Raw genomic sequence first — 14518 nt, forward strand, 5'->3', positions numbered from 1 at the left:
CTCTCAGAAAGGGAAATGGATAGAGCTTCTCAGATGTGCTGAGACCCATCCGTATATTTTCCATGTGGATCCAGCAGCAAAAAGCTGTTTCATCAAGCAGGATAAGGGTCTGGGAGGAACTGTAGAACCTGAATCTATAAGACATTTATGGCATAGCCATTGGATGTGCTATAAATGTGAAAGACAAAATACACCCAACTTACATTTTGAGAAAACATGTCAGGGATCTGAAACAAGTTCCCCCCTCCACAAACACATGTAACCCTGGATGTGCCTTAAAATGGGGACTTCGCTTCCATACTCACTTCCACACTCAACTATCTCACTAAACTGTGTAAGTAAAGTCACCCCAACATCTGCAAATCCAGCACAATGGTATATGAAAAGGTTAACAAAGCTAAGTGTTATTTTCCATATTTGGTATTTGGACGGACACTGTTATTATTTTTTATGATTTAAAAAAGTACAGTGCTTCACGAAAAAAAGGTTTAATGAAAAGACATAAATAATAGTAAACACTATGCAAAATAATGTAAAAACACAGATCTCTTTTAAGGCTGGTTGTGGAGATCGGCAGGAAGTTGGACAGAATACAAGCTTGGTTGTAGTTCCCTTTATCTGACAATGGGGTCATGTTCATGTCCAATTTTTGAAACACAATCACATTTAGCTTCTTTTCATTGACCTGTAAATTAGTTGGATTATTTAAATTTTAATTACCATCCTGTACCTAATTAACTGTCTGTATCATGGGATGTGTACTGCGACTTTAACACTAACACACAGTAGATATAGTACTGGTATTTCAAACTATAACAAGGCACAAAATTAATAATGTACACAATTCAATGTATACATAGTTCACACCTCTCTTTTAATGATTTCATATGGCGAATTGTGAAGCAGCTGATAACCCTGGCACATCTTCTCAGTGGGTCCTCTATGAAAGCTCATCTCCTATGCCATTATTAATGGTGTTCCTGCTGAGAAGTGACATTATTTTGCTGCTGCAGGGACAGGTCTGCCATGGTCAAACAGGTCAAGTCTTGCTCTACCAACTAAATAGATTGGGATCTGTGGCACATCTTGACCACATATTAGACCAATGCGACTTGGTATTTGTTGGTAATATTGTTCGTAGCTAAGTAATTGTGCCATCTGGACCATGGCTGATGGGTCTGGCTAATGGGTATCTTCATTTTGCCCAGGTAACTGCAAACTGTCCTTGCAGTTGTACCATGCTCTTCTCTATCATGCTCTTAGTCATCAGACTTGTTCAAGGGTTCTGCTACACAATCCCTTGGTTTTCTACACTGTCATCAACTTATGGTGGCTCTGGAAAATCTTTGAAGGTTGTCTAATGAGAAGAGCTAGGAAAATAGGAGGGCATGCTATTAGTAACTTTTTTTTTTGTATTCACCAGCCCACAAGCAAGCCTAAAAATCTCGAGCAGTCCATTTTTAGGGTACAAATAATACTTCTGGATCCCAACCTGAAAACTCACTATTCACACTAGTGTATGGATCCAGTCTATCTCACTGTGGCTTCTAGGTACATAAGGGCAATATTTTCCCCCTCTTCTGAGGGAAAAGCAAGTTTTATTTGCCATGCACTTCAGTACTCTAAGCCATTTCCGCTTCACAATAACTTACAAGTGATCTGGGCAAATCACACATTTCACAAACTAATTTGTGGGAAAATATGGAAATCTGTTTTTCAAGATTTAAATAGGAAAACAGTGCCTCTGCTTGCTGCCCTCTAGTGCTAGCTCTCTTAAACATCATGCATGATTTTTTCAACAAGCCTATTGCTATGCCTGTAAAGTTTCTCTTTCCTTAAAGAGGACCTTTCACCACTTTTGGGCACATGCAGTGTTATATACTGCCAGAAAGCCGACAGTGCGCTGAGTTCAGCGCACTGTCGGCTTTCCCGATCTGTGCCCGGTGTAAAGAGCTTACGGTGCCGGTACTGTAGTGCTCTATGGTCAGAAGGGCGTTTCTGACCATTAGCCAGAGACGTCCTTCTGCCTCGCGGCGCCAATCGCGCTGTGCTGTGGAGCGGGGAGGAACGCCCCCTCCCTCTGCTCACACAGCTCGTCCATAGACGAGCATTATCAGGAGAGGGAGGGGGGAGTTCCTCCCTGCTCCACAGCACAGCGCGATAGGCGCCGCGAGGCAGAAGGACGTCTCTGACTGACTGTCAGAAACGCCCTTCTGACCATAGAGCACTACGGTACCGGCACCGTAAGCTCTTTACACCGGGCACAGATCGGGAAAGCCGACAGTGCGCTGGCAGTATATAACACTGCATGTGCCCAAAAGTGGTGAAAGGTCCTCCTTAAGGAGTGATATCCCCAGAACCTGGCCTCGAAGTCTCTCATCTCTGCCAAACCAGTTTTCCCTATGCTGTGCTGAAGAGATTCAACCAGATCGAAACATCGCTGTCCACAACTGGGATTCTCTTCCTTTTGGAATAGATTCACTGGTTTGGCTAAACCTTGCGTCATAGCAATAGGCTTGTTGAAAAAAATCATGCTCTTTTAGAGGGCTACCCCTAGAGGACAGCAAGCAGAGGCACTGTTTTCCTATTTACATCTTTGAAAACAGATTTGCCTTTTTTTACCCATAATCCCCCAGTGGAGTGAAAATGGCTTTGTAAGTCTCCATACGTCTGTAAAGGTATTCTCTCCTTAAGGATATTATCCCCAGAACCTAAACTAATTTGTAGCAGGGGCTTTATGATCCATACTACTATCAATGTTCATCTACGGAGATTGCTGTGTACTTGGTTTTATACATCTGTTCATAATGTGGCTGTGGTTTGGGATAGCTAGCTAAGCATAGCTCAGGCGGGATAGCTTAGTGTAGTTTAGCCAGGGAGACAAGGAGGGGATTTTAACACAGTGGGGGGGTGGGGGGTGGGGGGGCAGTGACAGGGAGGTACTGTGACAGGTACACAAGAAGTTACATAGTAGTAAGGTACACATGTAAACAAATGCAGAACATGCTACATACACCAAGAAATCACTCAAAACACTACTAAAGGTATATGGGTGCACTTTTAACCCATTAATAGCACTAACAGACCTTTAAAAAAAAAATTGCCCGAAAAAACCCTGGCCGTGACCTGGCACGTATACGGCATATGAGATTTTGAGCATCGGAAAAGCTCCCATTGATTTCAATGAGAGCCTGGATCGTATACGCCGCGTTATTTTGCGGCCGTGATTTTGCTCAAAAACTCACACGCCGTATACGTGCCAGGTCACGTGGCATGTTACTCTGTGTGAATGGACCCTAAGGATTCTACCCTTTTTGTTTTTCACATTGTCACATCTTAGAAACCACAATGTTTTCTTTTCTCATTGAAATATGAGAGCTTGCTTTTTGTACAAGTTGTATTTTTCTAGTATAGCATTCAGAAACATTTAGATGTAGCAGATGTATCGTGAACTTCTACAATTGGTTAAAATGCTAGTCAGATATTTTATTACAGAAGACACCAAAAAAACAACAACAATAAAACAATAAAATTCATAAAAATGTTCAGTTTGACAAAATTTTTAAAAATGTACTAAATTGTATTAACTTTCCCTTAGCAGGAGGAAAAAGGCAATGTCACTATAATTCTTTTAAGTTTTAACTTTTGTGCTGTGTATCATAAATTACAAATGAACTTTTATCTGCTGGTCAGTAGGATTATGGCAATAAAAATGTATTGCATGTTATCCTACAGTATGATGATTACATGAAGACTTTAATAGACCCTCCTGTCCCCATTACAAGGCATGCCGAGCACTTACAAGCCCCTTAGATGTCTTAGTTACAATGAGAGAGCCACTAAACAGCCATAATCTGTTTTTTTGAGTTCTTGCAGCTGTAAGTGTAGAAAATCAGTTGTCGACATCAGGGTCGGACTGGGGTGCCTAGGGCCCACCAGTGGGATTTTTTTCAGGGGTCCACCCTACTGCCATATGAAATATCGCTAATAATAATACAAATACAAATAATACTTTGTATAGTGGGTTTGCTGGGATTCCTCAGCTCTGCTCCCATTCACTGGCATAGGAACTGAGCTGAAATACTCTGGCATGTCCACTATGTAGTGGATGGAGACATCTGCTTCTGGTTCCGTACCCAGTTTATCTCTTTAACAGCTCATCATCCCCATCCCCAATCTGATACTGACGGCCTATCCTGTATGAACACTTTTACAATGTATTTACACACTATGCATAACATAACACTACAACAAAAGCAGGGTAGAAAAGCCATTGCTATGCAACACAAGTAATATGACAATAACTGCATTGTTTCTTAGGTTCAGAATTATCATCTAATATAGTGCTGCTCAGTTCGTGCAGCAGCATAAAGGGTAATATGTAGAGATGAGCGAACACTAAAATGTTCGAGGTTCGAAATTCGATTCGAACAGCCGCTCACTGTTCGAGTGTTCGAATGGGTTTCGAACCCCATTATAGTCTATGGGGAACATAAACTCGTTAAGGGGGAAACCCAAATTCGTGTCTGGAGGGTCACCAAGTCCACTATGACACCCCAGGAAATGATACCAACACCCTGGAATGACACTGGGACAGCAGGGGAAGCATGTCTGGGGGCATAAAAGTCACTTTATTTCATGGAAATCCCTGTCAGTTTGCGATTTTCGCAAGCTAACTTTTCCCCATAGAAATGCATTGGCCAGTGCTGATTGGCCAGAGTACGGAACTCGACCAATCAGCGCTGGCTCTGCTGGAGGAGGCGGAGTCTAAGATAGCTCCACACCAGTCTCCATTCAGGTCCGACCTTAGACTCCGCCTCCTCCGGCAGAGCCAGCGCTGATTGGCCGAAGGCTGGCCAATGCATTCCTATGCGAATGCAGACTTAGCAGTGCTGAGTCAGTTTTGCTCAACTACACATCTGATGCACACTCGGCACTGCTACATCAGATGTAGCAATCTGATGTAGCAGAGCCGAGGGTGCACTAGAACCCCTGTGCAAACTCAGTTCACGCTAATAGAATGCATTGGCCAGCGCTGATTGGCCAATGCATTCTATTAGCCCGATGAAGTAGAGCTGAATGTGTGTGCTAAGCACACACATTCAGCACTGCTTCATCAAGCCAATACAATGCATTAGCCAGTGCTGATTGGCCAGAGTACAGAATTCGGCCAATCAGCGCTGGCCAATGCATTCTATTAGCCCGATGAAGTAGAGCTGAATGTGTGTGCTAAGCACACACATTCAGCACTGCTTCATCAAGCCAATACAATGCATTAGCCAGTGCTGATTGGCCAGAGTACGGAATTCGGCCAATCAGCGCTGGCTCTGCTGGAGGAGGCGGAGTCTAAGATCGCTCCACACCAGTCTCCATTCAGGTCCGACCTTAGACTCCGCCTCCTCCGGCAGAGCCAGCGCTGATTGGCCGAAGGCTGGCCAATGCATTCCTATGCGAATGCAGACTTAGCAGTGCTGAGTCAGTTTTGCTCAACTACACATCTGATGCACACTCGGCACTGCTACATCAGATGTAGCAATCTGATGTAGCAGAGCCGAGGGTGCACTAGAACCCCTGTGCAAACTCAGTTCACGCTAATAGAATGCATTGGCCAGCGCTGATTGGCCAATGCATTCTATTAGCCCGATGAAGTAGAGCTGAATGTGTGTGCTAAGCACACACATTCAGCACTGCTTCATCAAGCCAATACAATGCATTAGCCAGTGCTGATTGGCCAGAGTACGGAATTCGGCCAATCAGCGCTGGCCAATGCATTCTATTAGCCCGATGAAGTAGAGCTGAATGTGTGTGCTAAGCACACACATTCAGCACTGCTTCATCAAGCCAATACAATGCATTAGCCAGTGCTGATTGGCCAGAGTACGGAATTCGGCCAATCAGCGCTGGCTCTGCTGGAGGAGGCGGAGTCTAAGATCGCTCCACACCAGTCTCCATTCAGGTCCGACCTTAGACTCCGCCTCCTCCGGCAGAGCCAGCGCTGATTGGCCGAAGGCTGGCCAATGCATTCCTATGCGAATGCAGACTTAGCAGTGCTGAGTCAGTTTTGCTCAACTACACATCTGATGCACACTCGGCACTGCTACATCAGATGTAGCAATCTGATGTAGCAGAGCCGAGGGTGCACTAGAACCCCTGTGCAAACTCAGTTCACGCTAATAGAATGCATTGGCCAGCGCTGATTGGCCAATGCATTCTATTAGCCCGATGAAGTAGAGCTGAATGTGTGTGCTAAGCACACACATTCAGCACTGCTTCATCAAGCCAATACAATGCATTAGCCAGTGCTGATTGGCCAGAGTACGGAATTCGGCCAATCAGCGCTGGCCAATGCATTCTATTAGCCCGATGAAGTAGAGCTGAATGTGTGTGCTAAGCACACACATTCAGCACTGCTTCATCAAGCCAATACAATGCATTAGCCAGTGCTGATTGGCCAGAGTACGGAATTCGGCCAATCAGCGCTGGCTCTGCTGGAGGAGGCGGAGTCTAAGATCGCTCCACACCAGTCTCCATTCAGGTCCGACCTTAGACTCCGCCTCCTCCGGCAGAGCCAGCGCTGATTGGCCGAAGGCTGGCCAATGCATTCCTATGCGAATGCAGACTTAGCAGTGCTGAGTCAGTTTTGCTCAACTACACATCTGATGCACACTCGGCACTGCTACATCAGATGTAGCAATCTGATGTAGCAGAGCCGAGGGTGCACTAGAACCCCTGTGCAAACTCAGTTCACGCTAATAGAATGCATTGGCCAGCGCTGATTGGCCAATGCATTCTATTAGCCCGATGAAGTAGAGCTGAATGTGTGTGCTAAGCACACACATTCAGCACTGCTTCATCAAGCCAATACAATGCATTAGCCAGTGCTGATTGGCCAGAGTACGGAATTCGGCCAATCAGCGCTGGCCAATGCATTCTATTAGCCCGATGAAGTAGAGCTGAATGTGTGTGCTAAGCACACACATTCAGCACTGCTTCATCAAGCCAATACAATGCATTAGCCAGTGCTGATTGGCCAGAGTACGGAATTCGGCCAATCAGCGCTGGCTCTGCTGGAGGAGGCGGAGTCTAAGATCGCTCCACACCAGTCTCCATTCAGGTCCGACCTTAGACTCCGCCTCCTCCGGCAGAGCCAGCGCTGATTGGCCGAAGGCTGGCCAATGCATTCCTATGCGAATGCAGACTTAGCAGTGCTGAGTCAGTTTTGCTCAACTACACATCTGATGCACACTCGGCACTGCTACATCAGATGTAGCAATCTGATGTAGCAGAGCCGAGGGTGCACTAGAACCCCTGTGCAAACTCAGTTCACGCTAATAGAATGCATTGGCCAGCGCTGATTGGCCAATGCATTCTATTAGCCCGATGAAGTAGAGCTGAATGTGTGTGCTAAGCACACACATTCAGCACTGCTTCATCAAGCCAATACAATGCCAGTGCTGATTGGCCAGAGTACGGAATTCGGCCAATCAGCGCTGGCCAATGCATTCTATTAGCCCGATGAAGTAGAGCTGAATGTGTGTGCTAAGCACACACATTCAGCACTGCTTCATCAAGCCAATACAATGCATTAGCCAGTGCTGATTGGCCAGAGTACGGAATTCGGCCAATCAGCGCTGGCTCTGCTGGAGGAGGCGGAGTCTAAGGTCGGACCTGAATGGAGACTGGTGTGGAGCGATCTTAGACTCCGCCTCCTCCAGCAGAGCCAGCGCTGATTGGCCGAATTCCGTACTCTGGCCAATCAGCACTGGCTAATGCATTGTATTGGCGTGATGAAGCAGTGCTGAATGTGTGTGCTTAGCACACACATTCAGCTCTACTTCATCGGGCTAATAGAATGCATTGGCCAGCGCTGATTGGCCGAATTCCGTACTCTGGCCAATCAGTGCTGGCCAATGCATTCTATTAGCTTGATGAAGCAGAGTGTGCACAAGGGTTCAAGCGCACCCTCGGCTCTGATGTAGCAGAGCCGAGGCTGCACAAGGGTTCAAGCGCACCCTCGGCTCTGATGTAGGAGAGCCGAGGGTGCACTTGAACCCTTGTGCAGCCTCGGCTCTGCTACATCAGAGCCGAGGGTGCGCTTGAACCCTTGTGCACACTCTGCTTCATCAAGCTAATAGAATGCATTGGCCAGCGCTGATTGGCCAATGTATTCTATTAGCCTGATGAAGTAGAGCTGAATGTGTGTGCTAAGCACACACATTCAGCTCTACTTCATCGGGCTAATAGAATGCATTGGCCAGCGCTGATTGGTCGAGTTCCGTACTCTGGCCAATCATCGCTGGCTCTGCTGGAGGAGGCGGAGTCTAAGATCGCTCCACACCAGTCTCCATTCAGGTCCGACCTTAGACTCCGCCTCCTCCAGCAGAGCCAGCGCTGATTGGCCGAATTCCGTACTCTGGCCAATCAGCACTGGCTAATGCATTGTATTGGCGTGATGAAGCAGTGCTGAATGTGTGTGCTTAGCACACACATTCAGCTCTACTTCATCGGGCTAATAGAATGCATTGGCCAATCAGCGCTGGCCAATGCATTCTATTAGCGTGAACTGAGTTTGCACAGGGGTTCTAGTGCACCCTCGGCTCTGCTACATCAGATTGCTACATCTGATGTAGCAGTGCCGAGTGTGCATCAGATGTGTAGTTGAGCAAAACTGACTCAGCACTGCTAAGTCTCTGCATTCGCATAGGAATGCATTGGCCAGCCTTCGGCCAATCAGCGCTGGCTCTGCCGGAGGAGGCGGAGTCTAAGGTCGGACCTGAATGGAGACTGGTGTGGAGCGATCTTAGACTCCGCCTCCTCCAGCAGAGCCAGCGCTGATTGGTCGAGTTCCGTACTCTGGCCAATCAGCGCTGGCCAATGCATTCTATTAGCCCGATGAAGTAGAGCTGAATGTGTGTGCTTAGCACACACATTCAGCTCTACTTCATCAGGCTAATAGAATACATTGGCCAATCAGCGCTGGCCAATGCATTCTATTAGCTTGATGAAGCAGAGTGTGCACAAGGGTTCAAGCGCACCCTCGGCTCTGATGTAGCAGAGCTGAGGGTGCACAAGGGTTCAAGTGCACCCTCGGCTCTCCTACATCAGAGCCGAGGGTGCGCTTGAACCCTTGTGCAGCCTCGGCTCTCCTACATCAGAGCCGAGGGTGCGCTTGAACCCTTGTGCACACTCTGCTTCATCAAGCTAATAGAATGCATTGGCCAGCACTGATTGGCCAGAGTACGGAATTCGGCCAATCAGCGCTGGCCAATGCATCCCTATGGGAAAAAGTTTATCTCACAAAAATCACAATTACACACCCGATAGAGCCCCAAAAAGTTATTTTTAATAACATTCCCCCCTAAATAAAGGTTATCCCTAGCTATCCCTGCCTGTACAGCTATCCCTGTCTCATAGTCACAAAGTTCACATTCTCATATGACCCGGATTTGAAATCCACTATTCGTCTAAAATGGAGGTCACCTGATTTCGGCAGCCAATGACTTTTTCCAATTTTTTTCAATGCCCCCAGTGTCGTAGTTCCTGTCCCACCTCCCCTGCGCTGTTATTGGTGCAAAAAAGGCGCCAGGGAAGGTGGGAGGGGAATCGAATTTTGGCGCACTTTACCACGTGGTGTTCGATTCGATTCGAACATGGCGAACACCCTGATATCCGATCGAACATGTGTTCGATAGAACACTGTTCGCTCATCTCTAGTAATATGCACTAAAGTAGAAAATGACCATCACCATAGTCAGAGTTTTATCCTCTAGAAGTAACAGAATGAATGACACCAAGCAGAGATCTAGGAAACTGTGAGGAATTGATGCAGAAAGTATATTGGGGAATTGTATATCTTTTTATTGTACATTTGCTTGTCAATATTGGTCTGAAAGTGGCCAACTCCTTTAATACTGTAGGACATTTGGAGGGGAACATTATAATGTGGGGGTATATAATGTTATGGTGACTGTAGGAGGATTATAGTTTGTGGGGGCAAATGGAAAAATTATTGAGAATGGGTGGAGTCAGTGTAGAAGTGGGTGGAGCTAAATTTACCACGACGCACATAGCCCTCTAGAACAGTGTCAATTTCTTATGTGGCCTTATGGGAAAATTAATTGCCCACCCCTGCCTTAGCTAATATGAAGATTTGTTCTGAATGCCATATTTTAAGTTAAATATTTTTTATTTATTTTCTACTAGCCTCTGCCCGCGACTTTGTCTGCGGGTTGTTGGAGTGGATGATCCTCCTATATTCAGCAAATTGCTGCTGTCAGCACTGCCTGGAGCAGATCATATAATATGTAAATGTGTTTAGACAATCCACATAGGGTTAGCATGTGTTTACACAGAGAGATAAGAGCCTAGGGACCTGAGAAAAGGCTGCTGCAGGAGCAGTGTAATATAGTATGTGAACATAAATTCATAACAGTCATGAAGCCATGTCATTTACTGGAATAAAAAGCAGCCTATGTTTTAATCAAGGTTACAAACTATCTATGTGTCAAATTTCATTCAAATCTGTTCAGCCATTTTTGTGTGATTGAGGAACAAACACACAAACATCCAAATATCCAAATACACAAACATCCAAACTTTCACATTTATAATATTAGTAGGACTATCTTATGACAGGTAAATAGATCAAACCACCCCTCCACCTTCTATATTGACTTTGATGTGTGCATAGTCATGCTGGATCAGGAAAGCATCTTTTACAAACTGTTGGCGCATAGGTGGTGGTTTGACGTTATCTAAAATGGCTTTGTATGCTGTATTAACATCAGATTTTTCTTAAAATGGGTTTATCTTAAACCCTAAATAACAACCACTTATTATTACACCTTTCCCACCAAATGTTACAGAAGGCAATATGCATTCTGGCATTCTGGTACATAGTATTCTCTGACCATCTGCCAAACCTAGATTAATCCAATAGGCAACCAGATGATATGTGGTTATAATATGATTCATGACTCCAAAAACACATTTCCAGAGTTCAGTGGTAGCATGCTCCATATTAACAGACTCGAGGCAGCCTAAAACTATTCAGTGAGTAATGAGGACTAGCGATTTTTATGTGCCATGCGCTTCAATACTCTAAGCCATTTCCACTTCACAATAACTTACAGGTAACCTGGGCAAATCACATATTTTACAAACTAATTTGTGCAGAGGTGGCCATAAGCTCTTCCTTATGATCCATACTACTACCAATGTTTATCTACGGAGATTGCTGTGCACTTGGTTTTATACATTTGTTCGTAGTGTGACTGATGGCTGAAGCACTTACTTTGAATGATATCTAGGGGTTTCTACATGCTTTGGGCTGTATAGTCTGGAATCATGAATAGATAAACAGACAGATATATAAATAGATACATTTTCTGTATTATAGATAAAGTACCATGGTTCTACTAATTATACAACTAATGTCTCTAATGTCAAATCATGCCTAAAATTTCCAACAGACATTCGAGTATATGGACCATTAGATAACTAATGGAGTACATGACAGTGACACTGACTGATAATTGATGCCAAATGAAGAATTGAATTTAATCTTTCTAAGTGACAATATGCTCTTAAATATATTGAACTATCATCTTCAGATAACAGAGACAATTACACGTAAAATAGAATCCATTGTTTTCATTCATTCACGTCATCTAGATTATGTGCAATTACTAGCAAGTTCATTTTCACATAGTAATTGCGGTTTTACTATGTTCTCTTATTGCATATGTAGTGAATAGTGATTTATGCAGTACATTCTGTACTCCTGAGTTGCTTTTACTTGCTTCCAGTTCTTCTATAAAGAAAATCGATCAGTTAGCTTTTGTTTCTTAGATAGTATGATCATACTGTGGACCGTGAACCGCACAGGGAAAATTGAATGTAGGGCTTCATTAACTAAACCATAAAGCAATCAGCTCAGAGGCCAGACATGAGAGGAATTACCGTAGAGAAGCAAGTCAGAGCTTGTAGATTTATACGTACAAGATTTACGCCAAGGTGTGCGCATTTGTTTTCAGAGTTGTTGTTTTGTTGTTTTATTGTATCAGAAACATTTTATTGAAGACTTCATGCAGCAAATGGTGTGTATTTACAACACAACACATCAAACAATGTAGGACATTTTATGATAGCAGCGGATTATATAACCTACAGATTCCATTTAGTGAATGCCACTTAGTGAACATAACATAGTCAGGGCAACTTGAGTTTAGCAAACTAATATAACAAATTTTATGGATAAAGCAGTTATAGTTCAACTATGAAATAAAGTAGATAGAAACATTGTTATATGTCTTTTTTATATTGTGCACCATTTTCCAGCTTTCATTCTGGTTCTCATGAATACATCCCTAGACATTTACGTATTTATACATATACAGTATACTGTAGCCTAGATTTACTATTGTGGTTACAAATAAACTCTGGCGTAAATGTGGTGCATCTTAGGAACATCTTGGCACAACCTGGGGCATCTAATTTGAGCAACCAATTTTAAAAATGGAAGCCAAGCACACTGATAGTGTGGCAGAAACGTTTATTTTCTTTCTACTAATGCTATATTGTGGCATTTGCACAGAGGAATGTATAACTGGCTGGGTAATTCTATAATTGTCACTCCTCCACCTACAACACTATGCTGTTGCGGCATATGCTGCCGTGCAGGGATAATTTTTGACATCTTGTTTCTTGAAGCCAATTATTTCTTTTTCAACTGGCAGGCAATCCAGTTATGCTGACAGTTTGCCATAATCTTTTGTTTAAGTTCTGAACTTCTGAGAATATACAGAAATTTTGAGGATAGGTGTTAACTATAAACCACTTTGAAATTTGTTGAGTATAGTTACGAGATGAGATTTCAATTAAGTTGAAACTCTACATCCACTTCATACATGCAGGCAATTTTTATCCCTTTTAAAATTTTAAATGTCCTTTCAAAAATTAAGTAGAAATGTTAACCCAAAAACAGGGAGAAGTGGACTGCGCTCAGTGATCAAGGATGGAGGAGAATCGGAAGTATGAACCGCAAAAATGTATTGACAATAGCACAACATGCATTTTATAATATTTAGACATAACTCCAGTTGCTTACGAATTCAAGAAGTACAACACACAAACTCCCAGTCCACCACTCTCAAGCGACTGTTCTCCTTAATCTTAGAACATGCACATTGCATATAGTGATAAAAGTTAATAACGGAAAGAACATACTTAACTCAAACTTAGCTCAGAAAACACTTTTAATTTTCTGCAAACAAATAATTTTTAACTTGTCATAATCCTCCTATGTTACTAAAATTTTACATCTTGAAATTATTCTAATTCTGGAAAATTGACATTTGCCCATAAAACAGACTTTTGAGATGGGATATTACTAATATCTAACTGTTTAATAAGATGCCACATTTTATAAAGCCAATTCCAATAATCAAGAGTCCATACCACCCTGTTGTGGGGTAGATTCACTAAAAAGGACATAAAGCCTGTGTCATTATCACCCTCTACCAAATGTGAAAATAGCCAAAGAAAAAAAAGTAGAGTATGACTTTCAGATACCCATTCTTCTGAATTAGGGCCCTAATCCAAGTCAGACAATTCACTAAATGATGATGAAGGGGGGGGAGGGGCGGAATAAAATCTCAATGAGTGGGAAGGGGACGGGGGGGGGGGGGGGAGGGATCAGGAGGCATCAATAAACTCTGACGCAGCAGAGCAGAAATACATACATGTATAAGACAGATGAATAAACACCATTAAGTGGAGCATGTAGCTAGAAACATAAAGGGCAAATGTAACAAGGAGAGAGGCAACATTAGGAAGGCACAGAAGGGAAAAAGGCATTTTGCCTCGCTCAGAGTGACACCTCCAGCATCTGTCAGATGTGGCGGGGTAAATTTCATGGAGGACAGCAGGGACTCTATACCACCTAGAGAGTATTTTATAGTTAGTCTCCTGAGCTTTACATGAAATAGAGAACTTGTGGCACGCGTGGAAGGCAGAGGAGCACACACATGGTAAGGAGACCCCCAGCTCCCTCTCCCAACTATCCGTAAACACTGTTAGATTGCCCTTGGGATCCAGGGAGGGAAATAGTGTGTGCAAGGGGTGAGGAGGAGAGGCAAAGTTTTTCAAATGGGAGGAGGGGCCTGTGGAGATTATTGGAAAGTATAAAAGTGTGAGAGCTGAGAGTATTGCCAGTGAGAAGCAACCGAATCGGGGCGCAAGGTCCGGGCCAGCAGATCCACCCGGGGAAGAAGCGAGGATGCTGACGTAACGTGTCAAAAATGCAGAATGCTCACCGAGTGAAACAAGAAAATCGAGTGAAGTGCCGCCGGGAACTCCGGATTGCCCGAGATTGGAGTCATGGGGCCATCGTTTTTGAAGAGTTTTCGCATCACTCCGTACTTACGGAATATTCCCATGTGCGTCGCGCCACATAGGGGAGCAAGAAAGATTTAGTATTAGACCAATGTCTCTTGTGAAGCCAGGGGAGAGCAGTGAG

Source organism: Leptodactylus fuscus, chromosome 1 (genome assembly GCF_031893055.1).
Source record: "Leptodactylus fuscus isolate aLepFus1 chromosome 1, aLepFus1.hap2, whole genome shotgun sequence".
Lineage (NCBI taxonomy): Eukaryota > Metazoa > Chordata > Amphibia > Anura > Leptodactylidae > Leptodactylus > Leptodactylus fuscus.